Source organism: Balaenoptera physalus (genome assembly GCF_965194825.1).
Source record: "Balaenoptera physalus genome assembly, chromosome: 8".
Classification (NCBI taxonomy): domain Eukaryota; kingdom Metazoa; phylum Chordata; class Mammalia; order Artiodactyla; family Balaenopteridae; genus Balaenoptera; species Balaenoptera physalus.
This window is the reverse complement of record NC_138887.1, coordinates 103,011,867-103,028,014: the sequence shown is the minus strand read 5'-3', so window position 1 is coordinate 103,028,014 and position 16,148 is coordinate 103,011,867. Positions and strand designations below refer to the sequence as shown.

General features: G+C 40.6%; 1 long non-coding RNA gene across 1 annotated transcript in view; it reads left to right on the top strand.

Moving 5' to 3' along the window:
• LOC309666097 overlaps positions 1 to 16,148 on the top strand; it is an 85,871-nt gene that overhangs the window by 1,238 nt on the left and 68,485 nt on the right. The window lies entirely within an intron of this gene.

Genomic DNA, 16,148 nt, shown 5'->3' with positions numbered 1-16,148 from the left:
GGTGCACCTGGCCTTGGTGGGGTGCCCAGTAATTAACCCTGGGAAAGGAGAGCAGAATATGGGGGTGGGAAGGCCTGAGGCAGAGCTGGGCCATTCTCAGGTTCATCCATCAGGGTCAGGGACATGCTCATTTGAGCTGGGCTACGTGGGGGGCTGGAGAAGCCACCCGAGCCCTTCTGGCATTTCCTCTGGCGTCCGCATCCATTATGTTTGCTGATGTTCTCAGGAATTGGATTTTAGACTCCTGGGAGGGAAAGGACAGGGATAACAGGATTACAGCACTTCCTGGGCTTTCAACACACACACGCCACACAGAGACTCAGAGCAGGAAGGTGAGCTCTGGAAGGAGCTGGCTCAGGGCAGCAGCTGAGCCCTCTTCCCTCAGAGTGACTCCACCAGGGACATGTGAGTGGCCACCCTCCGAAGCTGCTGTGGCCTCTGCAGTCATCCTGCAGGACTTCTGGCTCTTCTCAGCGCCCCACCTCCCAACTTCCACCCCCAGGAAGCAGCTTCAACATACATACAATGGAAGGGGATAGGGGGATGCCAGAGTGCACCACCCACATCAACTCAGGACTGCAGGTCTGGCTTGGCTTGGATCCGTGGCACCCAAGTAGGCAAGCTTGCCAACTCCCCCTTCACCATCAGAGATCACATGGCGGGTATAAAGCTTTGCATTCCTTCATCCTACAGATTTTTACTGAGTAGCTAGTACTGGGCCACAGACACAAAATGTCACTGCCCTCACTGAGCCTGCATTCCAGTGGAAGATGGAAAAAAACGAAACAAGCACAGACATGCACAAAATCTTATCTCCCCAACCTCTTAAGTTTAGAGTGTCCCAGGGCTCAGTCCTTGGACGTCTTCTGTCCTCTCCCATCCCCTCCTCTCCTCTTCCCTTGTCCTGTCCTCTTCTCCGCTCTCCTCCATCTATACCCACTGATGACTCGCATATGTACATGTCTAGCCTAGGTGTCTCCCCTGAACTCACACCTATATCCAAATGTCTACTCGATATCTCCACTTGGATACACACATATAACCTTAAATTTAATATATTCAGGACTGAACTTCCAATCTTCCTCTCCCCAACTCCAAATTTGCTCCCCGCTAAATCCCCCATCCCAGTTCATGACAACACAATCCTTTGCACTTGCACAATCCTTGCACAATCCTTGCCCAGGCCTAAAATCTTGAAGTCACCCTTGACTACTCTTCTTTCTCACACCCCATATCCAGTTTGTCAAGAAATCCTACAGGCTCTATCTACAGAATTTACTCAGAATCCAGCTGTTTCTCCCTTTACCTCTACCATCCGAGGTGAACCACCACCACCCTTTCTCACCTGGATCATTGCAATGGACCCTCAGATTGGTCTCTGCTTCCAGCCCTAGACCTAGAGTCAGTTCTCAACTCAGCACCCAGAGGGATCCTAGGTGGTGGGCATCACACCTCTGGCATTTCCCAGGCATGGACAGTCACCTGCAGATGGCCAGACAAACCAGGAGGGCTCAGGATCTAACACTAAATCCATCTAATGGGGCAGAGCAGTCCCAGGGGAAACTGCTCCTGTTTTAGGGACCAACAGAAAGAGTTCTTGTGTCCACAGGCAAGCTCCATATCTCAGGGACAAAACAACCTCTGGCAGAAATCCAAATAATAGTAAGCAAAGGAAAGTCTGAGACAAAGACATGGGATGTTCTAGGGGAAAGAAAGTTACAACAATGGGACACTTGTTCGGGTGATTCTCAGCGGACAGAAAGCAGCATGGAGTGCAAGAGGGTCCTCCAGAAAACCATTAGCCTGAGATTGGAGCTCCTAAGGAAATCCTCTGGGTCTCTTTAATACTGACTTACTCAACCCTGAAGGGGAACCAAGATGCTCCTCTGCCTCTGTCTCAAGGAGCCATAATCCAGACTGAGACCAACGACACCATCAGGCCAAGGGGCTGTCGGGGGGCGGGGTGGGAATGCGATGTGGGAGGAGGTAAAAGGCTGGCACCTGAAATTCTGACACTCATTCTTGAGCGCACGAGGGTCTGAGCCTCTTGGCCTTTCCTTTAAGATGGTTATCTACACCTGCTCTTCCCTCGGCCCACCAAGAGGGCTGGTGCCGTGCAATGGGCCCAGAACTTCCCCCAACTCCTTTTCCCATGCCCCACTCCCTAAAAAACTAAACAGGAACCAAGGTGGGCCCAAGAGAAAGGAGGCGTGAGCAGGAAAGCTTGGGCTTGGATATGAGGGAACCGACAGCCACCTATGGTCGGACTTGATTTCCTAGGACCTGGAGTTCTACAGAGGGGTTCAGGGCTAAATCCCTGTCAGAGTGATCAACAGTGCGTATTTGTGGGTTATACAGTCAACAGAGCCTTCCCTACTGAACCTGACATCCAGCTAGCTCTCTCTAGAGTTACAACTCAGGCTTGCAGTATAAGGCATGGAGTGTGTTTGGCGTGCCAACAATCTGATTAGAAAACTAGATGATGGCGAATGGGTCTGCGGTCTCTCACTGTCTGACAGTCAAGGCCACATGCATTTGCATTGGTTTAAACTCCCCTCTGAAGCACCAAACGCAAATATAGAGACCCTGGAAACCACAGCTCCCAGGAGTCTGTCTGCCTCTGTGTTAGCAGTAGCCTCCGCATGTCCACACCCAGCACCACCCACAGAGAAAATGCAATGTCCCTTTGCTCCCACTCTCGGCTCCAAGGTTCACCTCCCCTAACCGCCCCCCGCCTCAATCTCTCCATCCTCTACTTGCTGCTTCTTGGGTTGCCCAGAGCGACACCATCGCATCCAGAAGCTGCCTCAAAATCTCCATCTCTCGAGCATCCTGGAGAGGACAGGTGGCTAGGGGATTACGTCTGGCAGCTGTTTGCTCTGTTTTTTCTCAAATCTCCACTCTGGCTGTCTTGGAAATCTCTGATTAAACTCCCACAGTGGTTGGCAATTAACCAGTGAGGCCTGGCAGAGCCTCAGTACTGGATGTCGCCTTGCTCTGCTTGGTAGGGGAGGGAACCCCATAGAAGGAGGTTGCAGGAGGGCAGGACGTCATGCAAGTGCCCATTTCCCAAGGCCTGTGTACACAGCAATGCCTTCCTTCTGGGCACGCAAATGCCTAAAGACAGCTGTAATTATTTTCCCAGAGGGGGAGCACGTGTCTAATATACTCTGTGTGTGATCAAATATGTAAGCTCAAGGGTAGAGGAGGGGGCATGGAACACTGTTGTTAATACTGTTTGCCATAATCACGTTGCACTCGTATCCAGTCTACAAACAATAATGGAATTAGAATGTCCACATGGAGACTTGGCCCAGGAAAGAGGTCACCAAAATGGAGGGAAATAGCCTTGCTAGCCACCTGATTTTTTACCTATATGCCAACATTAGTTTGGATGTAAGGAAAGCCTTCACACTCACAAAGTCAGAAGAAACTTTTTTGTGGACAAATAAAAGCACTCTAATCAGATGTCTGCTTAAGAATAGTTTTTAGATTGGTTGAGACATTTTATTTATCGATGTTCAGAAGTGAGCACAGTCTTGAAAGAATAGCTAATGACATGCTCTAGATAAACTTCCTATTTCCTCATTTTTGAAACAATTATTGGCACTTTATACCCAGGCATGAGAAATACAAAGATAAATATGATGAGGTCCTTGCCTTCACTATTTTCAGCCTTCAAAAATATCAGTGAACTCTTTTTAAAAAGTATTCAAATGAGATATTGGACATCATATAGATGCTCCCTAAAAAGATGACTGAATTAACATCAATTTCCAGCAACGTGAGAGATGAGATAGCTGAAAAGCCTCCTATTAACCAACTACTTAGAAATGCTAGATAAAATAAAACAAACAGTGTTTAAATGCTTGGCTGATCTCTTAAGAAAACAAGGAAAATCTCTAGAGGGGGGGGAAAAAAAAAAAAAGGAAGAGGCAGCTGAAAACCAGAGTCGGGGAGTGGGACGTGGTGCTGAGGCTGTGTCTGCACTCGGAGCACTTTCTGGTCTTGATTAAAAGAAAAATAAGAATCCTGGGCTTGAATAGCCATCCAGGTACAAGAGACCAAAGCCGTGGGCCGGGATGAAATGGGGAATCACATCTGAAAAACCATAACACTTTGAGGGCTATGGTCTTTGTGCAAGGGTGAACTAGAAAAAAAAAAAAAAAATCTATGTACTGTCAAAGGAAAGTGGCACAGAAGCCCATCTCTCGGGGCCTGGGGGCTGGGTAGCCAAAAAATGTCTTCTTAAAATTTCATAACCACAGGCCCACCTTACACTAACTGCATAGTCTCAGACCTCTCAACTGAGAAAGTCACATAGAGGTGGCCCCTCTGGCAATGCTCTGAGCCCGTGATGGAAACAAATGTAAACACCCTTCTCTAGAAGGGTACACTCTGATAAACACTGCACTGAATACCACTGACAAAGCTCCATTACATAAAAGCTGATAGCCCAAATTACAAAACATGTGAGGAAACAGGATAAAGCAAACAAGAATCATTGGAAACAACCACCAGCAGAATCTGACCCACAGGAGTTTTAGTTCATAGAATTATTCAATACAGGCTGTAAAATCAAAAATTCAAATTCATTTGTAATATAAAATAAAGTGTCAGAAACAAGAAAAGAATAAGATAATGTTTTTAAATGGTGTGGAATTTCTATAAATAAATTTTGCAGTCATTAAATTTTAAAACTCAATAAAGTCTACTGTTTCCAGTATAAGAACTTGCAGGATTGTTGGATAGATTTTCCTTCTGAAAAGGAAAAAATGCTAGATAAGATATTTAAATTTTTCTTTAAGAATCTCAAAGAGCTGACAACTAAGGAACAATCAGGTCAAAAAGCTATGTGACAAAGGGAATCAAGAATCCTGAAGTTACATTTGTCCTGAAAGCATTTGCCAAAGTAAAAGAACTTGAACCTTAAGTTTGCTCAGCCTCACGAGGCTTAGAAGATAAACGACAAAGCCCAAGACCTGCCCAACATGGAAAGTCCAAGAGTGAACCTCTTCCCATAAGTGTGGGAACCCAAAAGGCTATACCCTCAAGATAAGGAGGCATAAGCCCAGCCCACCCTCACGCTCCCAGGAACTACAAAGTGGCCTTGGGACAAAGGAAAGCAGGAAGGAAAAAAAAAAAAAAAACCTATCACTGAAAAACTGTAACCACAAGCCAGATTCGCAGCCCACTTGGATTGTCTAAATAAACTCAAACAATTCATTCCGCTTAAATAGGTTAGGACCAGTAGAGCCCACAGGCATATGGAAGAACTAAACAAAATCTTCTCTGGAAGAATGCATCTTTATCCTAGGACTCAAGAGAAATGTCACAAATAAGTACCCATAAAAATATTGCAGCTTGCAGTCAAAAATAACCAAGTAGGGCTTCCCTGGTGGCGCTGTGGTTGGGAACCCACCTGCCAATGCAGGGGACGTGGGTTCGAGCCCTGGTCCGGGAAGATCCCACATGCTGCAGAGCTACTGGGCCCGTGCGCCACGGCTGCTGAGCCTGCGCTCTAGAGCCCGTGAGCCAAAACTACTGAGCCCTCGCGCCTGGGGCCCGAGCTCCACAACGGAAGAAGCCACCACAGTAAGCCCGCACACCACAACGAAAGAGTAGCCCCTACTTGTCGCGACTGGAGGGGGCCCGCACGTAGCAATGAGGACCCAACGCAGCCAAAAATAAATAATAAGTAAAGAAACAAAAATGGTATAAAAATTAAAAAAATAAAAAAATAACCAAGTACACAAGGGAGCACCATGAATAAAAATAAGCAGAAACAAAATGCAGCAGAAACAGACCTGCAAAGGCATCATATATTGAAATTATAGTGTTACATTATAGAAGAAATATGTATTCTTTAATAAAAGCAAGCTTGAAAAAACCTGCAGGCTAACAGAAAACTATTTTCCAAATGACCAAGCAGATTTGAGAAAGAACCATATTGGGAGTCTAGAATTAAAGGTAAATTAGAATTAAAAACTCAGTGGATGGATTTAACAGCAGTGTAGACAAGCTGAAAAGGGAATGAGTAAAGCAGAAGATACATTAGAAGAAAGCAACTCCATGGAAAAATGGGATCAAGATATAAAGAGTTTACAGAGAAATAAAACAGAAGGACTTCAGACTTCTGCCTAGGATACAGAAAGTTGGAAAAAAAAGCATCATTCCCACACTTACAATCAAAACTCACCATGCAGGGCTACCCTGCTGGCGTAGTGGTTAAGAATCCACCTGCCAATGCAGGGGACATGGGTTCGAGTCCTGGTCCGGGAAGATCCCACATGCCGCAGAGCAACTAAGCCCCTGTGCCACAACTTCTGAGCCTGCGTGCCTAGAGCCCGGGCTCCACAACAAGAGAAGCCACAGCAATGAGAAGTCCACTCAATTTTTTCAAAATTGCTTAAAAAAAAAAATCACCAAGCAATCTGAAAATTGACTATTTTTGTTGAGCCCATCAGAGAGTTGAGGTCACAGGGTACAGGAGGCCGTAGGAAATAGGAAGAGCCTGACAAAAGGGTACAAATTTTCAGTTATAACATGAATAAGATCAGAAGAGCTAATGCATAACATGATGACTATAATTGATAATACTGTACTGTGTAATTGAAATTTGCTAAGAAAGGAGAACTTAAGTATTCTCACCAAAAAAAAAAAAAAAAAAAAAGATAAACGTGAGGTGATAAATTTAGTAATTCACTCAAATGTGAGAATCCTGTCACAATGTATACATATATTAAATATTACAATTTTATTTGTCGATCATATCTCAGTAAAGCTGAAAAAACAAAATATTTTTAAATAAAATAATTTAAAGTGAAAATTTTTTTGACAATGAGAACACAACAAATCAAAAGTCCTGGAAACTGTGCCAGGGGGACATTTCTAGTCTTAAATGCATGTATCAGATAAGAAGAGAGGATGAAAATTTTATAACCACAAAATTGAAAGTCTAAATAAAATGAACAATTTTTTTAGCAAAACGTATAAAAACTGACCCAAGAAAAATAGAATATACACTAATTGTTACAGTAATTAAATCAGTGGTTAAAACCCATTTTGGGGGTGAGTGAATCCCCGGGCCAGATTGTCTTATAAGCATATTCTACCGAACCCTCAAGAATAAATAATTTCAACCTTATTCAAAAGGTTTCAAACAAGAGAAAAAGGAATAAAACTCATCAACTTATGAGGCTTCCAAAACTTTGATTCCAAAATCAAACAAGGATAATACAAGAAGGAAACATTTCAGGCCAAACTCATTCATAAAAAGAGATGTAAAAATGTTGAATAAAATTTTTTTAACAAACTGAATCAAATAATGTTTAAAATCATAATACATCACAACCGTGTAAGATTTATCCCACAAAGGCAAGGAAAATTCAATACTAGAATATCTACCAACATAATAAATCACATTAAGAAAAGGTAGAAAAAGTACATAATGAACAAAATAGAGACATATATCTTTTGATTAAAAAAGCATTAAAAAAAAAAAAGAAGCATTAGGTACTTCAAAAATCTTATCAAATCGAAATACAAGGAACCTTCTTAATAGCCACCAAAAACTTTATCAAACATTGTTCTTATGGTGAAATAGAAGTATTTCTTTTTAAAATCAGGAACAAAGTAAGAATACCACCTTCATTGTCTCTATTAAGCATTTTACTAGAAGTATAAAACTGTGATTATCCACAAATAATATGATTTCCATATAGAAGATCCAAGACATTTTAAAAATAATTAAAATTAATAAGAGAATTCAGCTAAGTTGTGGGATATAAAATTATTATACAAAAATCAATCATAATCCTACACATCAACATCAAACAGCTAGAACATTTAATTTTAAAAATACAATTTACAGGGCTTCCCTGGTTGTGCAGTGGTTGAGAATCCGCCTGCCAATGCAGGGGACACGGGTTCGAGCCCTGGTCTGGGAAGATCCCACATGCCGCGGAGCAACTGGGCCCGTGAGCCACAACTACTGAGCCTGCGCGTCTGGAGCCTGTGCTCCACAACAAGAGAGGCCGCAATAGTGAGAGGCCTGCGCACCGCGATGAAGAGTGGTCCCCACTTGCCACAACTAGAGAAAACCCTCGCACAGAAACGAAGACCCAACACAGCCAAAAATAAATAAACTAATTAATTTAAAAAAAATACAATTTACAACAGCAAATAAAACTACAAAGTATCTAAGACTAAATCTAAGAAGGTGTGCAAGATCCTTATAGATAAATTATAAAACACTATTTCATGCCATTAAAGATGATCTAAAAAACTGAAAAGTATTCAATGTTAAAGGATAGGAAGACTAAATATCATAAAGATACTGATTTTCCCCAAACAAAAGTATAATTTAGTGAAATTCCAATCAAAAGTCCATAGAAACTGATAACTTCTAGGAGAAGTAAATGACCAAAAATAGCCAAAAATCTGAAAAAGAGAAATCAGGTGAATAGATTTGCCCTCCCTAAAATCAAGACTACTAATAAGGTTATAAGGTTATAGTAATCAAGGTTATAGTAATAAGGTTACAGTCATCAAGACAATGTTGGCATAGGGAGAAACATTAGATTAATTAGGGAGAAGCAAGGGTCCAAAGAGAGACTTAACGCATATAAAAATAACTTGATATATGACAGAGGTGGCACTGCAGATCAGCAGGGGTAAGAATGGAATATTCAATCAGTGGTCCTGGAACAACTATCCATATGGAAATATAACTGATCTAGTTGCTGCCTCACATCCTACACAAAAAAATCAGTTTCAAGTGGAGTAAGACCTACACGTGAAAAGCAAAACTCTAAAACCTTTAGAAATACTTAAACTACGTGAAAACACCTTGTGACCTGTAGGCTGGAAAGAAATTTCTTAGCAAGACACAAAAAGCACAGACTGTTGACGAAAAGACTGATAAATTCAACCAGGTTAAAATTAAAACTTTCAGGGCATCAGATAAACATACTTAACGTACAAGTCACAGACATAGAGAAGTTACTTGCAATGCACATAAACAATACAAAAATTCTATCTATAATAAGGAACTCTTACAAATAATAAGACAACCACCCAACAGACAAATAGACAAAGAATATGAGTAGAGATTCATTAAAGAATATGCTAAAATGCTCAAAAAGCATATTTTTTAACGCTCGACACCACCAGAAGACAAGGAACACACATTCAAACCACAATGTAATTCTACTTCATACCCACTAGATTGGCAAAAAATGTGACACTACTGGATGCTGGCAATGATGTGGCCCAATAGGAGTCCTCTTAAGGTCCTAGGAAAATCACTCTGAAGTACAATTGGGCAACACCTAGTAGTGCTGAAGGTGCATATAGCCCATACCCACGGCCCAGCATTTCCAGTCCAAAATATATCCCCTAAAACTCTTCTAGGTACGATCAAGAAGACTTTTATTAAAATGACTATTGTAGTATTGGCCATAATAAGGAAAAATTGGAAATACCCTAAATGTCCATCAAAGAAATGGATAATTGTGGCAAATTAATTCAGTAGAATACTACACCATTTTAAATGATTAAACTAAAGCGATGTATACTGATGTGACAAATCTCAAAAGACATATTTCAAGTGAAAAAAGGCAAGCTGTAGGGTAAGCACAATTTGACAGCATGTATATAGTTCTAAAATATGTAGAACAATACTACACATCATTTAAGGATACATATATTTATGGTGGAAGTATAAATATGAGGATGATAAACATCAAAATTAGGAGAGTGGTCACTTTAAGGAAGTGAGCAGAGGAAGGGGAATGTGATCTGGCGGCTGGGGGGTATCCACAGGGAGCTCTGTAATGTTTGGGGGTCTCTTTCATGCTGGGTAGCGGGCACACAGCGTTTTTTGTACTGTTCTCTATATCTTTTAGCATGGCTGAAATAACTTTTTAGGTTTGCTTTTCTTTAACTTTTAATCTAGAAATAATTACAGCTTCACAGGATACTGCAAACATGGTACAGAGTGGTCCCTTGTATTCTATGCTCAGTTTCCCCCAAATGGTTACATGTTATGTAACTAAAATGCAATATCAAAATAAGGATATTGACATTAGTACACGTGTGTTACAGTTCTTTGTCTTACCACATGTGTAGATTCAGGTAACCACCACTGGAAATCAAGATACAGAAATATATTATAATCACAAAGATCTCCCTCACACTATCCCTTTAGAATCACACCTTCCCTCCCCACCCTAATCCCCAACATCCCTAACCCCTGACAACCACCAATTTGTTCTCCAATGCCTTACTTTTGTCACTTAGAAATGGTATATGAATATACATTTTGAAATTGGCTTTTTTCACTCAAAATAAATGCCCTTGAGATCCACCCAAGTTTTTGTGTGTATAAATGGTTCCTTTTCATTTCTGAGTACGATTCCATGGTATATATGTCCACGGTTCATTTAACCATTAGCCTATTGTAGTGTATTTTGGCTGTTTCCAGCTTGGGGCTATTACAAACAAGCTGCTATAAGCAATCATATACAGGGTTTGTATGGACATAAGTTTTTCATTTCTCTGGGATAAATGCCTAGAAGTGTAAGTGCTGGGTTATATGGTAAGTGCATATTTTTTTTCTTTTTTTATTCTTTTCCATTATGGATTATTACAGGATATTGAATATAGTTCCCTGTGCTATACAATAGGACCTTATTATTTATCCATTCTATATATAATAGTTTGCATCTGCTAACCCCAAACTCCCAATCCAGGCTTCCAAGCCCCCCTACCATCCCCCGCTTGGCAACCACAAGTCTGTTCTCTATGTCTGTGAGCCCGTTTCTATTTCATAGATAAGTTTATTTGTGTCATATTTTAGATTCCACATATGAGTGATATCACATGATACTTGGCTCTCTACTTCACTTACTATGATAATCTCTAGGTCCATCCATGTTGCTGCCAATGGCATTATTTCATTTCTTTTTATGGCTGAGTAATATTCCATTGCATATATACACTATATCTTCTTTATCCATTCATCTGTTGATGGACATTTAGTTTGTTTCCATGTCTTGGCTGCTGTGAATAGTGTTGCTATAAACATAGGGGTGCATGTATCTTTTCCAGTTACAGTTTTTTTCCAGACGTATGCCCAGGAATGGGGTTGCTGGATCATATGGCAACTCTATTTTTAGTTTTTTTGAGGAACCTCCATACTGTTTTCCATAGTGGCTGCACCAACATATTTACTTTTTTAAGAAATTGTCAAATTTATAAATTGACAATTTATAAATTGTCAAATTTATATTCCAGAGTGGCCATTTTCCTTTCTCATCAGCAATGTATGAAAGACCCAGGTTCTCCACACCCTCAGCAGCGTCTGACCCTGTCATTATTTTTTATTTTAGCTGTCCTGATGGATGTGTAGTGATATATCATCATGGTCTTAACTGCATTTCCCTGACAACTACTGATGTTGAACATTTTTTCATGTGCTTATTTGCCATCTCTGCATCCTCTTTGGTGAAATGTCTCTCCGTGTCTTTTGTCCATTTTCTAATTCTATTGTTTGGTTTTTTAGTGTTAAGTTTTAAGATTTCTTTACATAGTCTAGATATAAGTTATTTGTCAGACATGGGGTTTGCAAATATTTTCTCCCAGTCTGTAACTTATCTTTTCATTCTCTTAACAGGATCTTACACAAAGCATAAGATTTTAATTTTGATGAAGTTCAATTTATCAATTTTTTTCTTTTATGTATAATGCTTTTGGTGTCACATCTAAGAAGTCTTCACCAGGTCCTATATTTTCTTCTAAATGTTTTATAGTTTTATCTTTTACATTTAAATCTGTATATTCCACTTTCAGTTAATTTTTGTATAAGGTGTAAGATTAAGTCAAGGTTCTATTTTTTTTTTTTTTGCTTGCCTATGTATATCCAATTACCCCAGCACCAGTTGTTGAAAAGACTATACTTCTTCCATTGAAATATTTTTGCACCTTTATCAAAAATCAGTTGGCCATACTTGTGTGGGGCTATTTCTGCGTTCTCTATTCTATTCCATTGATCTATGTGTCTATCCCTCTCCCAACACCACACTGCCTTGGTTACTGTACTATATAGTAAGTCTAAATATTGGGTTGGCCAAAAAAGTTCGTTTGGGTTTTTCTGCAACATCTTACAGAAAAACACAAATGAACTTTTTAGCCAACCCAATATATGCAAGAGTGGTTCAAAATTTAAAAGTCAATCAGTCAATGTAAATAATTCACATACAAACAGACTAAAGAAGGAAAATCACATGATCATATACATTGATTCAGGAAAGACGGTGACAAATTCAACACCTGTTTATGATTAAAAACTTTCAGAAAACTAGGAAGAGAGAGCAATTCCCTTGACATCTACAAAAAAGATACAAATAATGTACATAATAATGAAAAACTGAGTGCTTTCCTTCTAAGATCAGGATCAAAGCAAGGCTGACCACTCGCACCACTGCTATTCAACATAATACTGAAATTTTAACCAGCACACTAAGGCAAGAAAAGGAAATAAAAGCCATGCAGACCAGAAAGAAAAAAATTCAGCTGTCCCTATGTGCAGATGACATGATCATCTGGGCAGAAAATTACAGAATCTACCAAAAAACAACAACAACAACAACTAGAACTAATGAGTTCAGTAAGGTCAGAGGATACAAGATCAACATAAGAAAATCAGCTGCATTTCTATATACCAGCAATGAACACATGGAAACCAAAATTAAAATTACAATGCCATTTACAGTCACTCAAAAAGAAATGAAATACTTAGGTATAAATCTTTTAAAAACGTACAAAATTGTATGCTGTAAACTACAAAACACTAGCGAAATAAATCAAAGAAGATCTAATTAAGTGAAGAGACATATTGTGTTCATGGATTGGAAGACTCAATATAGTAAAGATGTCGACTCTCCCCAAATTGATATTCAGGTTTAATACACTTTCTACCAAAATCCCAGCAAGATTTTTTTGTCCACGTTTTATAATTTTTAAAATCTTAGATCAACCAGTTTTTATGGATTTCAACTGAAAGAATGAATATCTGTGTGCATGTGTGCACATGTATGTGTATGTGTGTGATTAGGCCTTAGTTCAATTAGCGCAATACAACACATTGCTGTGCTTGGATATTTATCAAGGGCAGGTGGGAGTGGGAGTCGAAAATGTCCTCCCCAATTAAGTTCAAGTTATATGAAATACAAAATAGAACCACAGGTAAAACAAAAAAGTACATGGACCACTGGATGTTACAGCTTTAGTCCAAAAACACTTTTACTTTGCTTTTTCTTTCTTCACTCTCATCTTAGGCCAAAATGGGAGATATTTCTCTCCCTCTTGGCTGCCTTTCAGAACAAAGCTGAGCATGACAAGGGCCTCAATAAATTCCAGATTTGACTCTTCCTATAGCCACTTTACTGCATCACTTTCCTCTTGGCCTCTGCCAAGCTAAGAGAGATCCAAAATCTACTTGGGCCATTTTAGACCCACATAGCCCTCTTCCTTGCCTGCATCTTGCCCAGCCAACAATGCCATGTATTCTCTTACCTTCCTCTAACTGTTGTTCTCTGCCTCTACTTTCCCACTGGCACACAGGTGTCCCGGTCTCACTGTGGAACACTCATTAATATTCACCACGGGTACCCTTGTGGGTGTCCTCCCTACCCACAGATGTGTCTAGACTTTCATGAATATCAGCACTGAGAAAGCAGATTAAAAATCAGTGGTGAGGGGACTTCCCTGATGGCACAGTGGTTAAGAATCCGCCTGCCAATGCAGGGCACACGGGTTCGAGCCCTGGTCTGGGAAGATCCCGCATGCCGCGGAGCAACTAAGCCCATGCGCCACAACTACTGAGCCTGCGCTCTAGAGCCCGCAAGCCACAACTACTGAGCCCGTGTGCCACAACTACTGAAGCCTGCGTGCCTAGAGCCTGTGCTCCTCAACAAGATAAGCCACCACAGTGAGAAGCCTGCGCACCGCAATGAAGAGCAGCCCCCGCTCGCCGCAACTAGAGAAAGACCGCACGCAGCAACTAAGACCCAACGCAGCCATAAATAAATAAATAAATACATTTATTTTTTTAAAAAATCAGTGGTAAATCAACAGGGAAGGCACAGAGCTCTGAGGTGGGGCCCAGAGCGATGGGGCTGAGGGGGCACCTGTTGTGGCTTGACTATTATGCCACTCACAAATCAGTTTGACAGAAGATCCTACGAGAAAGTCAAATTACATTAAACAACTGCTCTTGCTAATGCCTGGGAATTTGGTTGGCTGATAATCCAAACACAACTCAGCAGACTTCACTGTTCACACTTCAATCCAGACATCTTGATGCTATATAAACTTAGCCCTGATTGGACCTCACTGAGTTCAACAACTCTGCTAAATTCAGGGCAAGCTGAAATGCTCTGCAATTGTTCACATGGTGTTCATGGCCGAAACACTGGCTATGGCTTCACTGCCAGTGGTGGGCAGGGTGACCTACAATTAACAAATCAATGAGTATTTGCTGCCTGAGCATCCTCTAAGTGCCAGGCGCCACACTAAGCACACTGGCTGGTAAATGTCAAACCAGCTACGGCCTCTGCTTTCCAGGATCTTACAGTCTAATGGCAGGGGAGAAGAGCCATCACATGCGAAACTGAGACCTCTTCAATACGGTATTGATGGCTAATCTGCAGGTAGATTAAAAAGGGGAGTGGTCAGAATAAACGGAAATATCAAGGAAGAATTCACGGCCAGGGCGAGATTTTTTTCTGGGTCTTGAAGGATGGCTAGTGATTCGGTGTGTGGAGAAGAAAACAGAAGCTATTTGAAGCAGAAGGAACTCACCAGCCCCACAGAGGGAGCCAGCCAACCAGCTGCTGTGCCCACATCCAGAGCTACTTTGGGTTACCCTTCCACAGTGAGCGGGAAGTACCTGGAAATGACAGCCACCAAGACTGACCCAGATGGATGCCCACCTCACCAGTTCTCCCTGGAACTTAAGGGGACCAGCCACTGACACTTCAGGAAAGCACAACTTAGAGAAACAAAGTCTTGGTCGTAAGACTGACTCAAGTTCAAGCAAACTACTTTTACTCTCTAAACCTCAGTTTCCTTGTGTTCCAAATGGGACCCAAACTCACAGGATTGTTGTGAAGAATAAATAAAATAATGCATGCACATTGCCTGAAACATAATACACACTTCATAAAAAGTAACTCTTGTGATTGTTTTAGTTTTATATGGTCAGTATTCATGTAGATTTATTTATCTACCCCCTCACTCTTCATTCCTTCCTATATCCCTGTGCTTCCTTCTGGAATCCTTTTCCTTCTGTCCTAAGAATTTTTTTAGTATTTCTTTTAGGATAGGCTTGCATGTGAAGAATTCTGTTTTTGTTTGCCCAAAGATGCTCTATTTCACTTTAACTTTTGAAGGGTGTCTTCAATGGGTGTCGAATGCTAGATTAGCAATTAATTTCTTTTAGCACTTTAAAGGTAGCCTTACATTGTCTTCTGGCTTTCATCATTTCTGGTGAGAAGCCAGCTGTGGATCTTATTGCTGTTTGTTTGAAGGTCACGTATATTTTCCCCTCTTTGGCTGCCTTTAAGATTTTTCTCTTTGTCTTTGTTTCTGGCCATTTTACTCCAAGGAGCCCAGATACATGGGTTTTCTTTGTATTTATCCTGCTTGAGGTTTGTGGTGCTTCTTGGGCCCATAGCTTGATGTCTTTCATCACTTTCATAAAATTCCTGGTTATTATTTCTTTAGATATTGTTTGTGCCCCATTATCTCTCTCCTCTCTTTCTGGGATTCCCAATGCATATATGTTAAACCTTTTCACCATATTCTTTCTCTTATACTCTTTTCTGAATTTTACATTTTTTTCTTTAGTCTGGATATTTTCTTCTACTTCCAGATCGTTATTCTCTTCAGGTGTGCCAAACCTACTGTTAAACCCATCCTATGGTGCGTTTTTCACTTCCAGAATTTTTCTCTTTTCTGTTCATAGATTCCAGTTCTCTCTTGAAGTTCTCCATCTTCTCATGTAACTTCCTTTTAATGTCCATTTCTACTCATTCTAAGATCTGTATCTTCTATGGGTTTATTTCTATTATCTCTTTTTTTCT